Below are 14,761 nucleotides of genomic sequence, written 5' to 3'. Positions count from 1 at the left end.
CTAAACAGTTCTATCTGTGCTACTTGGTTTTTGGAATATTTAGAAAAAAACATGGAGTCTATGACAAAATAAATAAATTTTATATGAACAACAATGAATATCTACCTGCCCTAGACAGAGATCAAAAATCAATATATTTGTATTTGCCATTGCGTAAGCTTTAAGATAATATATTTTATTACTTTGTATGTAGTATAGTTTTGGTTTTGGAATTATTAATCTAAATACGAACAAGCAACATTTGAAGCCTAGAAGCATCAGTAGGATGTAACTGCAGAAACACCTGGAGGTGTCACTTAGCTGTAATGAGTTAATATGAAATGCCTGCAGACTGTAGTCTCTGTGGTATGATGCTGTTGTGTTTGGACCTCCATTGCTAAATATCTGCTGTAAGGGGTTTGAATCCCACAGACTGTTTCTCTATATATCACAAGTTATGCTGCTTTTACAAGTGTTATGTATATAGGCATCCTTGTATGTTTTTTGTTTCTCAAAATATTTTAATTTTTCAAATACAGTTGAATAAATTCCATAGTATTTGTATAAAACATCATAAATAACTATGTGCACTATTTACATCAGCCTAACACTATAAGAGAGCTCATTGGTATAACAATGTATTTATCAGAGTGTACCTATTCAGTTGTTGTAAAGTGTTAATCAATGATAAGACTTTTTTCCATGGATTATTAATAAATGTCTTAGGATGAATCCTTAATTCTTTAATTTTAATTTCCAACAATGTTGTGGTCTTCAGTAGGCTGTAGAAGTCTTCCAAAATTGGTATTGTGTTTTTATTCCATCTTCTTGTTATACACTTCCTTGAGATTGCAAGTATTGTCCATACTAGATACATATTTGACTCATTCAAATGAGGACCTTCGTACACATTTAATAATACTAGAGCTTTACATAAGTTAAGCGATTCATTAAATAAAGCTTGTAAAAATTTTTAATATCATTCCAAAATGGCTTAATTTTAACACAGTCAAAAAATGTGATTCCAATCTGCATTGTGTATTTGCTCACACCTCCAGCATATTCTCTTTGTGGAAGCATTAATTTTAGTAATTCTATCTGGAGTTAAGAATGATCTGTGAAAGCATTTCCAATTAAAAACTTTCCAGTATTGTGTAAAGGATGTATGTTTTATTGATAATAAAATATTTGATTTAATTGTTGCAGTTAGCACCAATGAGTCTCCTTTTGTTATAAAATTCCAATATGAGGATTTGCGTGTTGTTTTATAATTTATCAATATCTTGTAAAATTTTGAAATACTATTAGCCATGTCATAATCATTATATATGATTTCATAATGGTATTTCATAAGTTTAGGTATTTCTTTAAATGAAGACTTACTAATTATTCTGCATAAATCTTGCAAATATTTCAGAATGCTTTGCACAGTTTGCCAATCTTGTTGTGGGATTTTGTATGTTGTTTCTACTTTTTGCATATCCAGAACTTTTAGTTCTTTGATAAATTGAAACCAACAAACAAATCCTTTCTATTCCCAGGAATTAATTATTTCTATGTATATTTTATGTGGATAGCTCTTTGTAACTATAAATGGTGTTAAAAGATCAAACCAGATTTTTAAATCTATATTTGCATTAATAATTTTCCTAAATGAGTCAATGTAATAATTAATCATACGAGTTTTAGTGGGCTTAGTTATCTTATATTGCATACTGATACATAATATGTGCCATGGCAAATTGTTTTTATATGTTATTTGAAATTATTTTTGTAAATCAAATTCATTTATTGATATTACAGTTAGTAATTCTTTCCAATTTGCAGAATAATTTTGACTTATCCAATCTGAGATTGTTTTAGATATTGATGCCTTTATATATGTTTCTATATCAGGAAAGTTTAATCCTCCCTGTTTCCATGGTCTGATATGATGTATTAATGCTATTCTGTTTCTTTTGTGAAACCATAAAAATTTTATTAGGCATGAGTTTATTTCTTTGAGTATATTCCTTGTATTGCCAAAGCTATATACAGAATCTTGGGTAGTTAAACAATTTTTATTAACTGTAGTTTAACTTCAAATGTTAATATTATTTTGATCTACTTTTCCACTGAGATTTTAATTGTATTGATGATATTATTGTAGTTTTTTAGACTGATTCATTATTATCCTTGCATAACTCAATTCCTATATTTTATGGTAGATTTTTGTTTACTTATAATGCAATTCTCATTTGTCTGCTATTCTTTTTTATTTAAAAATAAAATTTTGATTTTGATTTATTGAAATGGAGTCCTGAAGTCCTGTAAAATGTGTCAGTTAAAATATCTAATTCTTCTAAAGTCTATCTTGTATTGGATAATGTTGATAATATGTCATCAGCAAAGAGCATTACTTTAGAATTGTATTGTTCATAAACATCTACTCCTTTGATTTTTATATTGTTATGTATTGAATCTGCCAATATTTTAATAGCCAAAGCAAATAGAATCAGTGACATAGGACATCCTTGTTTAGTACGCTTTGTTATATGTATAGCATCAGAGGTGAAAGGACTTACATAACATACACTAAATTATTTGTCTATGTGTATATATATATATATATATATATATATATATATATATATATATATATATATATATATATATTCTTTAGTAGATGAAAAAAGGACGGAGGAAATTAAAATAACACCAGAATTTTGAATAAATAGTCCCAATTTAGGGAATCAAAGTCTTTGTCTATATCTAAGCCAATTATGAGTGTTTCTTTATTTTCTTTATTAACATAATCTATAAGTGAAATTATCCTTTTAATATTGTCATGTGTGTGTCTATGATAATAAATCCAGTTTGATCATTATTTATTGTTTTAGATAGTGGTATTTTCATTCTGTTGGTTAATATTGTCATAAATATCTTATAGTCATTATTTAATAATGATATATGTCTATATGAGGTATAGATGTTTGGGGATTTGTTTTTTTTTTTAGGATTGGTGTGATTAAGGAATATCTCCAAGAGGGTGGTATTAAGCTTGTAACTGAATTTTTAATAGAGTTTTGTGGAAGAGGGATAGTATCTTTGAAGAAAAAAGTTTATATATGTCCATAATGATGCCATCTATACCTGGAGCTTTATTATTTTTACTCTCCTTTATTCTGTCTGTAATTTCTTTGTAGGATATAGGTGCTTGCAGATCTAGTTTTAATTTTTCTGGTATATTTTTATATTAGAACATTTTTCATCTTGGTTTAATTGATCAATATGTATATTTTCTTTTTGGAAATGTTCCATATAGTGATTTCTATATGCATCAAGAATGTCACCTATATCCGAGACATTTTTACCTTTCTTTTCATTGAAGAAACTTTTAATGTTATTAGCTTTTGATTGTATTTTGATTCTTGTGGATACATTATGTAGATATTTGGGAGAAGTGGCCAAGGTATTAATTTTTAGTTTTTCTAAAGCTAAACTAGTTTTATGTGTTAGAATTTCATTGTATTTATTGTTTAATACTTCTACTTTCTTTTTCATCTCCAAATGATTTGGATTTTTTTCGGCTTTTACTGACAAAAGTTTGGATTGTAGATCTAAAAATTCAGAATACCATTCTCTGATTTCTTTTTATACCAAGTTAGAGTTTTACCATATATGCAAGCTTTTAATGAGTGCCATAGCATTATTTTATTTATCTCTGTGGTATAATTAATATATAAGAACTGCAATTCAGATAATAACCAGGATTTGAACTGTAATTTTAGTTATATATGCTGGAATTCTGGAGTTAAAGATTAATGGCTTGTGCCCATTTTGATGTTTTAGTATCAATGAAATGTGGTCTGAAAAGGGGCAAGGAGTTATTGAGAAATTAATGATTTTAGAGTATAAGTCATAGGCAGCAAATGTTTTATCTATTCTAGTTTGTGTACCAAATCTATGATCTTGATGGAAAAACAACAAAGATTTATCTTCTTTAAATTTGAAAGTATCTACAAGATGAAATGATTCTACCCACTTGTTTAGAGCTTTTGATACAGCAGATGTATGCAGCAATCTTTTATTTGTAGTTTCAGAAATATCAAATATACATTTAAAATCTCCTCCTAATATTAAGTTGCCTTTATAATTATTGGAAATTTAATCCAAGTGTTTTTAACAGTTTCTGTTCCAATGCCTGGGAACCAGTATAGATTGGCTAGGGTCCATATTCTGTTATTATATTTGACTATTCCTAATGCCATAAGGCCTTCTTTATCTTCATACTTATAAATGATTTCTAGGTTAATCACATTAGTTTTCCATAAAATTGTTACCCCTTTTGTCTTTGTCTTATAAGTGGATTGCAGCAATATCATATATTCCATAGGATTCCATTTGTAATTCTCATTTGTTTGAAATTAGTTTCTTGAAGGAAGACAATTTGAGCTTTGTTCAGTTTTAAATATTGCAGTAGATTTGATCTCTTGCTAGGATTGGTTAAGCCGTTGGTATTTAAAGATAATAAAGTTAATTCCATCTTAGGTTATTTAAATTATGTATTTTTTTATTGTGACTATTAAACATTTTCCTCTGATAACTATAAAATATATGTTTGAGCTTTTAAAGGAAATTATCAGTTTTATACTTTGAGTGTTTACCAATAAAGTAATGTTTTGGTCAGGCATACTAAAAATGTTTTTGTAAATTTAAATTAATAAATGTTAACAAAACTAAGATCCGCACTAGCCATGGAATGAAAATCATTCCTAATCTGATGGATAAACCTAAATCCATCAGATTATCACTCATACCTTGGCAATCCAGAACATCTGAGCTCTATAAATTGAATCATATGGAGAATATTTGTAATAGAAATAAGCAATATTTATATTATTTTGAACAGATATAGTTCTACTGTAGATTAGACAGAATTCTAATACAATATAAATGTCTACATATTGTATAAGCAATTAATATTTGCATGAAAGCTAGAAGACAAGCAATTCAACCATAGTAAAGTAGGATGTATCATATATAAAACCTCAGTAAAAGATTATAGCACATAGTTATTTAACATAGTCACCCTTATTGATGAAGGCTTTCAAAACTTATTACTTAATATAAATAGATGTAATAATATGTATGCCTAATGTTTATAATACAATGTAAACACAAACTGTGGGTGTATGAGTGAAGTTCCGAGAACCAGTAAAAACACAAAAACTTCACTAATTAGGGCCAAACCTTCCACAAATAGAAAAATGCACTTAAAAGTCTTTAAGGAAGTTTATTGTGGAAGTCAATTCAAGAAACATGGACTGGGTAAGCACTTTCATCCAACCCAACAGGACTTTGTCATAATAAAATGTATTTTACTGGATATATCAGAGGTTATATTTCATTGTTTGCCAGCATTTAAGTAATCACTTTGATTGTTGCTAACTTACTTAAAGCATCATGTTTGTTTTATGTAAACATTGATGAATGTTAGTGCATTTTAATTATCAGTGCATCCCTTTCCCCCCATTTCCTACACATAAGGATTTTCATATACGTCATTTCTTATTATAAAATGATTGAAATTATAGGTTAAAAACAGCAACTTCACTTATTCTGATTAATGATTACAAGTTCACTTTCCATAATCATTAAATTGCCATTTTATGGCATATACTGAATGTTTTTAGATTTAAATGGCAACCTTCTATTTTGCATAATCAGCAAAGGTTAAACTGAGTGATTATTGTCAATGTAATACTATTTATTCAGAATGTGATTGTTAAATTCTGTGACATTTCTAGTTCAGGTTTCTATTTTTTTCCCTTGAACAACTTTGTCAGTTTGATGTCATGTATAAAACATTAGTTACCTTGGTAGCAGCTTAAGTATTATGTATGGTCAAGATGTGTTACAAAGCCACAATTCAAGTTAAAGCAATTATATGACTTGTTATGCACATTTACCTATATGAGAAAATCATCATGCTTTCCCTTGATGTTCAATATAGTGTATGTCATTTATGACAAGTTAAAACAGTAGTGCTATTATACCCAAGCCCATGTTATTAAACTGGGTGTCTATTGTCAATTTAATACTATTTGTTCAGAATATGATTGTTACATTTTGTGACATTTCAAGTTCAGGCTTCTATTGTTTCTCTTGAACAACTTTGTCAGTTTGATGTCATGTATAAAGCATTAGTTACCTTGGTAACCACCTAAACATTATATATGGTCAAGATGGGTTGCAAAAACTACAATTCAAGTTAAAGCAATTACATGACTTGTTATGCATATTTACTTGTATAAGAAAATCATCATGATTCCCCTTGATGTTTAATGTAGTGTATGTCATTTATGACAAGTTAAGACAGTAGTGTTATTATACACAAGGCCATGTTATTAAAACCCGTCTTTAATATCTAAATTCAGCAGACTGCTTCATCTTGTATGACGATTATATATTTTATGTCTAGATTTACAAAAATCATACATTACATAACTATTGTTTCTGTGTATTTTTTTTTTTTTTTGGCTGTTGCTTATTTATTTGAGAGACCACAAGCTGTAATGCTTATTCTTATTATTAGCTCCTTCCAAGCATGTTTATACAGTCCATAGACTTTAACTTATGAGACCCTTCTAGTTTCTTATTTGTTATAATTATATTTCCATCTTTACATACACACATATCGGTACTTCAAACATGGGCAACAATGCCCATCCATTTTTCTAGAATACCATTCACTAGTTCATGTGATGTGTTTCCAGGCTGTTCTTAAAATATCCAAACCAATATTTGTCCTGTTCCATTTTACCAGCCTGTTCCATGCAGTGGCCACTCTGCCAGTGAACCACTCATCACACCTGCCATTCCCACAGATATTTCCATGAAGGAAATCTGATGACTCTCTAGCACTTCCTGGCAACCCCAAACACCCCTAGATTCAGCTATCCCCATATGCCCAACATGTCTGAGCAAGCTCACCTCCCAGGCCACTGCAAAGGGTACTGCACAAGACTAAGTGTCCTTAGTCTTTCACATTAAACCAGGCTTACACTCTTATGTAAATCCTTAATGTGTTTGGACCAAAATACATTTTAAATATAAAATTGCGCTTATTATTATTATTTTTTTATTTATTTTTTTTTTTATCAAGAATCAACTTAATGAGCTACACAAATTGTTGGGAGACCATCAATATGTGTACATGTGGTTTAAAACGGCTCTCTTATATATATATATATATATATATATATATATATATATATATATATATATATATATATATACATTTATTTATTTATTTATTTATTTATTTTTTTAATTAAACCAAAAATGTCATTGCCAGGAATCATCTCAGAGGCTCCTCAAAGCCATTAAGCATTATTGTCACTCTGTCTCCATTACCATAGCAACCTGGTAGCATCTTTTTATGTTAGTGTGTCTGTGTACTGCATATCAGAGACTCATGATGCACCTGAAGCAAAGCTTCACTTCACTGCAACTTCAAGCCTAAATTCCTTCCCTTTCATCAAGGCAGCAGCCAGGAAAAGAACAAAGAGCAAACAGATAAAAAAAAAAAAGAACCTCACAACAAGCCACCACAACAAGAGATAACACACTCTTCCAACCCAGCTCTCCCACCTCTCAGTCAGCAGATGTGCAAACAAACCATTCTCTGCCAAAATATCCCAAATCACAGTTCTGTCCACCCCTTTCCCCTGGATCCAGGCCAAAACACCAAATGTCTCTTCCTAATACACAAGTATCAGTAAACCTCGATCACAAGCTGCAACCCACAGCTTCCTGGAGACTAAAACAGCAACATATAACAGCAGCCAGACACAGCTGCATCCACATACACCATGTCAGGCTTAATCAAACAGTACTCAAAGCTATGATAGCTGCCATAATTGATATTATCTTTATACAAAATAATAATGACATTTATACTAGCTGCCAAACACAGCTGCATCCACGCACACCATTTCAGGATTGATCAAACAGCACTTGTAGCTGTGATACCTGCCATAATTGATATTAACTATATTTAGACAGAATAATGATGACATTTGTACTAAGAGCTTGCTACTATTATTTAACCAGGATATACATGACATTTCTAAATAATACTTTAACTGAAGAAGGCATTGGTCTCCATGACAGCATTTTTTTTCACAACACTCTACTGTTACTGCTATTATCTATGATGTTAATTTGCTACATTTGAGTCTGAACTTTGATGAATGGTACCTTGTTGAATTAGTTAACTGATTACTTAAATTATTATAAGTAAAATCAATGAAAAATGAACAAGATAAGTATTCATTGAGTCAAGTAGGGGAATAGAAACATCTATGTTTGTATTATATGTTGATTTGTTTGGCTTATATATAATGTAAATAGTAACCCATCTTGACCTACCTTTGTTTGTGAAGAATTATTGGACTCTGAACATTCTGAATAAATCATTACTGTTTCTCAGTTGTTTAAGAATCCCTCCATTTTTAAAATAAAAACAGATGACAAGTGATGTACCATATCAGTTGATACTTTGAGATATGTAGTTGTCAGAGTTATTTTTTTGAAACAGCTATCTTGGAATCAGGTTTTTGTTTCTTCTTTCTAGCATCACTCCAAGGGTTTGTTTCTTTTATTCTTTTAAGAGTAGGGGCCATCCATTCCATTTCTTCTGGGATAGGCACTATGTTGTTGTCTTTGATGAATATAGTAGCTTCTTCTAAGTCATTAAAGGTTCTCATCTCACTGACAAAAAGTATTTTTATCTTGGCTGGAAAGGCCAGCTGTGCTTTAATGTTGTTTTGTTTCAACAGTTTTATTATTGGCCAGACTTTTTTCCTTTGTTCTTGTATTCTGGAAGAATAATCATTGTCAAACCTTATCATGATTTGATTGTATTTTAAGGGTGATTTTCTTCAAGCAGATTTTAATATTAGTTCCTAGTCCAGAAATTAATGAAATTTTATAACTATAGATCTAGGTGGAGTATTTGTTGAGTTAGAAGCAGGTTTCCTCAGTGCTCTATGCCCCATTTCAATTCCAAATAAAAGTCCCTCTTTCAAGTCTAAAAATTCAAGAATCCAGGTTGTTAAGAATGAAACAATATATTTTCCTTCAGTGTTTCCAGGCAGACCAAAGATCCTTATGTTGTTTCTCCTTCCCCTGTTTTCTAAGTCATCTATTTTGTTAAGCAGCCATTTATTCTGTTTAAGCAGAAATTCTTTTTGGAATTCTTCCTCTTTGAGTCTCCCTTCAATGTCATTTAGAGAAGTCTCTATATTTGTTATTTTTGTATGGTGTTGCTGTAATAGTTCTTTAAGAGTATCAGTCTGTTTTTGAGAATTTAATTTGAGGTTTTCTAAGTAATTTTTAAAGCCATCTATCTTCAAAGATAGTTCCTAGGGTAAGGTAGATGTCATCAATTACAGTTCTTTTTTCAAAGCAGCATCTGGATGAGAATTCCTTGAGTTGTTCATATTCAGTGACTCAATATAACTCCAAGTTACCTGACAGGAACATTTTTGTATATCTCCACCAAAACTGATATTTATGTAGTTTAGTAGTTTATCCATATATTTCTGATGTTTTAAACTTGAAAATAAGAAAAACTTCCTATATTATTATACTAGTTTATGGAGCTCTCAAATTTCACTGCTCTCAGCTGGCCATCTCATTCTAGTTGGTTTTTATTTGTCACACTACTATATGTCACAGTGAGCATTTCATAGAATGTTGCATTGCACAGGAATGCATAGTGTTTACATTGTCATAACTTGTCCACATAATCATCTCCATATGTGGGCTCCCCACTTGAATCTGAAGATGTGCATACACTGTGTTTCAGAAGGCAAACAGACCTAGGGGCAAAAATTTCTCCTCACATGAGAATGAGATTATAATCAGTGCTCTGCAACAACATGGATAGAGATTTCTTGGATGGGCAGGGAATACAGTATGGGGGATGAAGTCTGGGCCAACCTCACCAATGTGATTAATGCTGTGGGAGGTCACAATAGATCCCATGACCCCTGTCATCATGCTGCTCTGACATGATCGTCCTCCCAGTCAAAAGGTTATGATGGTATGAGACAGTGAGGGATGCCACAGTTGGTGTCCCACCTTTGATGCCCCCCCCAAAGGAGATCACAATATTTCTTGCATCCCATTATACGGTGAGTGGGGAGTGCAACATACCAAGGGGTGGGATAGAAGCAGGTATTCCTGACTGCCCATGTATATGTTATTTTGCATAACTTTGATGACTATAGAGTAAATCATCACATATCACTGTTGCATGTGCATTCATGTATTGTCATTTTTGTTTTTCAGTAGCAGAACTGCATCATGTACAGGGATCCATACAGGGGAGATGATGACCAATGTAAGTGTATATACCTGTAGCCATACAACTGCAGTGCAGACAGAGCAGTGCAAACAACATCTGTAATGTTGTCTGCATTAATGTTCACAGGTCCATCTACTTCTGCACAACAGCAGGAAATGACAGTGGAGTGTATCCGTACAGTGTTACTGTCCCCACTACCTATTGCCTCAGCCTCATGTCATTCCACTGCTGCTTACTGTCATATTGACAATTCCATACCATTGTAAACTACAGTTACATCCGCTGGGGATCAAGCCATGCAGGTGCAAGTACAGACAGAACAGGTATATTACCACAGCATATTCATAGTTTGTAGCAATGTGTAGCAGACCTGTTTTGCATGGCATTAATGTCAATGTTTTTCTACACAGGGACATCTAGGCAATAGGTGAACTGCATGTCACATGAGTATCAGGAGTCCCTGTTACTGTGCCATATATGTCATCATGTCATTGCCTGATTATATGACTGTGTTATCTTACTCTTTACTTAACCACTGCAGGATCTGCAGTACAACACTCAGTCTCACAACATTGGGCATCTGCCAGTGGTATGCGATCACTTTTCGTTCATACCTGTCATTGCTGTTACTCCTGTTGTTGGCCTCCATTAATACTGTGTCCCTCTATCCATTCATAGGACAGACTGCAACATTCAGTGCACAAACAAGTGGAATGTCTGTGTAAAACCTGCTTTATGTTTTAACACAGTTGGAATGGTCCATGCTGGCAACGATGTAATTAAGAATGCTATGACTTTGTTTCCCTACAACAGTTGCATTTCATCCCTCTCCTCCTGTGGCATCTTCCCACGAGGACTTGTCAGGTGTGTGTTATGGTTGTATTCCTCAAATATGTCTAGAATGTTGGATATGTAAAATAATTGTCACCTCCTGTTATATAGATCCCATGACCCGAACGCAGACAAGACCTCATGGTAAGTCATTATTATTATCTGTAACATTGTAGTGAGATATATGTGGCATATATTAATGATATACAGCATATGATGTAAGCACATTGTCCTGATCTGTGTCATCTGTTTCTTCTTTTATCATATCAACTGCCATTATCCTCCATTAGCCTGTCCACTGATCCCAATGTGGGATCTAATGGGTCTCAGTAGAGTTGTATGGCCCCTGGTACATAGGACAACAACATGGTGATACAGTCCAGCCATAATGGTGACAGACATGTGGATGCAGCTGTAGCCTCAGATGTGGAGGAAAACATGCCCAGCCATTCTGACAGTGAGAGGGCATCAGATGAAAAAGAGGATGAGCCTTTTGGACAACAGACCCATGTTGAGACTGCTTCCGATGTTGATAGTTCCTCACAACATAATGATTCTGTCCATTGCAGTTGACATAGTCATGGAGCTGGTGTGCATGGGCATGTGTCAGAGGGTGTCCACCTACATCTACAGGCAAATGAACATTCCCAGTGATGTCATGGATCTGACATCAACGCTCTTACCCATATCAAAGATCATGTTGCACACCAGCTGCATGAGCATAGGGTAATGGCATCAATTCCACACATAATGAAAGCATGTTATCTGTGGCATGGTCCAAAGAATCCCTGGTAACAACAGCACTACAGCTGTGCCATAGCACAAGCAGGATTCTGCATGCCTTGTCTGTGCTTAGCCTATTGCCACATGGGAGAGGAAGGACCCCTCTCAGCAGATCAAACCTTGCCCATCAGGCACCAATGTGTATGCTCCAATGTGCACACACTTCCAATGCTGGCCTATCTGATGTGGGCATGACACTCAAGACCAGACAGTGAAATCACAGTCATGATCCTTCCCATAGTGTACCTCCTCATGTTGTCATCACCTCATCAGTCTCCATTGTGGAGCAACCTGGACCAAGTGTTTCCATATGTGTTAGAGACAGACAGGACCATGGTGTAAAGTGTCAGAGTGGGTACCCTAGACTGTGTTAGAGTAACACTAAGAATTGATCCAATCTGTCCAGTAGTGTCAGTCTCACCCATAATGATAATGATTGTTGTGTAGAACACTGACAATGCCATCTGTGTTCATTGATAAGTCTAATGCCACTGAAGTCTGACAGTTTTACTAACTATAGCTGACTCCATTTATTACATTACTTTATCCACACTTTAGAGTAATATATTTTGCTTGTGATATCAACAACAGTTCTGTATTATGTCCTGAGTTGTTTTCTAGATTGTATCTTTTTATAGTGGACAGCAATGTTCTGCTTAGATGTATGTCCCTTATTGTCTGCCTTATACCAATACACCAATATGAGTCTGTATGCTTACCTGTGTCATTTGTGCCCTGAATTGATGATCCCTCTTGTCATAGATTTGTATATGTTCATACTGTTATATGCTAGAATTATTTTGTTATGTCTAATGCTCATTGTGTACATCTACTGAGTAACTGTATTAGATGCAATCGGTGCTGCTGTGGTGGGCAACAACTGAATATCAATGTTTATTATGTGTACTTCTGGACATGTGGCTTGCTGTGACTCAAAGCTGTGTGTTAGATGTTACCATGTTGCCTGTGCTTATACTTTTGGCCACTCTGTCCATCACCATACCTGTGTCTTCTGCCCCCTACGTCCTTGTGCTCCTTCTCCAGTGTCTGTGAAATGTCTTCCTCAGACATCAGGGGTTCTTGGGGTAGTTCACGATCACACCTGCAGCAGGAAGATTGCCATGTACTCTAATTAGGCAACATGGCACACCTTTATCACCTCTTCTCTGTTTCCTGCTGTATATTTCAGTATACCCCCAGGATGCATCCAGTTATCTGAACACAGCTTTCAGTACTTTGGACACATGCTCAGTGGTGTTTCTGGTTGTTGCATGTGCTCTATTGTAGGACTCCTGTGCAGGGTTGGGTGGTTCATGGTGCAGTGTCATTTGCCACATCTCAAGTATATAACCACAGTCACCTGTTGTGGGGAGTAACCACAGATGTTGCCAGCATGGATATTGTTAGGAGGGATGTCATTAGCTTACATCCTAGCTCTGTTCCTGGACTTACCCAGTAGTATTTGCTCAGGTATTTCACCTTGATGGAATGTGGCGCTCAGACAACTTTCCTTCCATATGGTAGCACCATGGACCCTTCTGGGGTGTGTTGCCATGATGTTTGTTTTGCTGCCATCTGCTGCACACACAAACTTTCAGATCAGGGATGGCCAACCCTTACTGTTAATTTAACCATCTGTTTCTGGACGAATTGTTTTTTGATAAGGATGTAGGTGCCTTGATAAGGATGGGGGTGCAATCTATTGCACCAAGTACATGTGGAAAGTTTGTAAGGTTATAGAACTGGTGCATAACAGTTCTCCACTCCATAGGGGTAGATGGAAAGTGTATGTACTCATTCACTTTGCTGCACATTGCTACCAGGAGTTTTGTCAAGATACAACTGGCAGCTGTCTGTAACACTCCTACAGCATCTCCCATGTGTCTTTGGAATATCCCACATGCAAGTATACCCAGACTGAGACACAGTTTTGTTTCAAGAGAGATGGGGTTGCTTTGTAAATTCCACTCAGACATGTGTGGGGCACATATGTTGGACAGTCTGCATCAGTTGTCTGTCTATGTAGTACATGCCAATTATTTGTTGATCTGACAGTTGGTTTTATTGCAGCCTTACTCTCATTCTAGCTGGTTGCCTTCTAGGGTGGGCAGCCACATCCTCCTCCATGGCTAGAAGTCCTGCAGCCTGTTGCAATTCAACCACTGCTGGTAGATTTTTTTATGGTATTATTACAGATTCCATCATATTCCATAGTAATAGCTTCTGTTCCTTGTGACATGGCATAGTATAACCTGAGGAGTTTGGAAACAGAGTTGGCATTACAGATTGTCACATTAAAGTTGCATAGGGTATGCAGAATGCATTTTGGAATCTAATGGGTGTGTGTGAAATCCATAATTATCCTACACTGAAGAGGTAAGTACTTGTACTGCTTGTAACGTTTCTTCTGAAATCACATCTGCAGCTAGTGCACTGAAGTCTTCTTTCAGTGTGCTGCACTGTACACAAATAGCATTTGGAATCTGGACCATTAACTATTTATAATATCGACAGTACTACATAACAGTAAAACAGTTCATAAAAATGTTTAAAAAAGTTCCTTTTTTATGTACTACTTATAGCCTTACCACACATTCAGCACAAATGTGTCTGAATAGTGATAATATTATAGAAAGGTCTTTTTAATGAAAGCTACATATTAGAAATAGGACAGTGGAAAGGTAGGGTTAGCACACATTATTTTGGATGGACAGAGGGGCTGTTATATAATAACTCAAAGATTGCAAAATTAATTTTCTCTAACCTTGGTGATTGCATAGTCCTGCAAAATTGTCTACCATATATGCATAC

This window comes from Protopterus annectens, chromosome 2.part2, assembly GCF_019279795.1.
Source record: "Protopterus annectens isolate FY-2018-M chromosome 2.part2, PAN1.0, whole genome shotgun sequence".
Taxonomy (NCBI): domain Eukaryota; kingdom Metazoa; phylum Chordata; order Ceratodontiformes; family Protopteridae; genus Protopterus; species Protopterus annectens.
Note: the sequence above shows the minus strand (reverse complement) of the source record.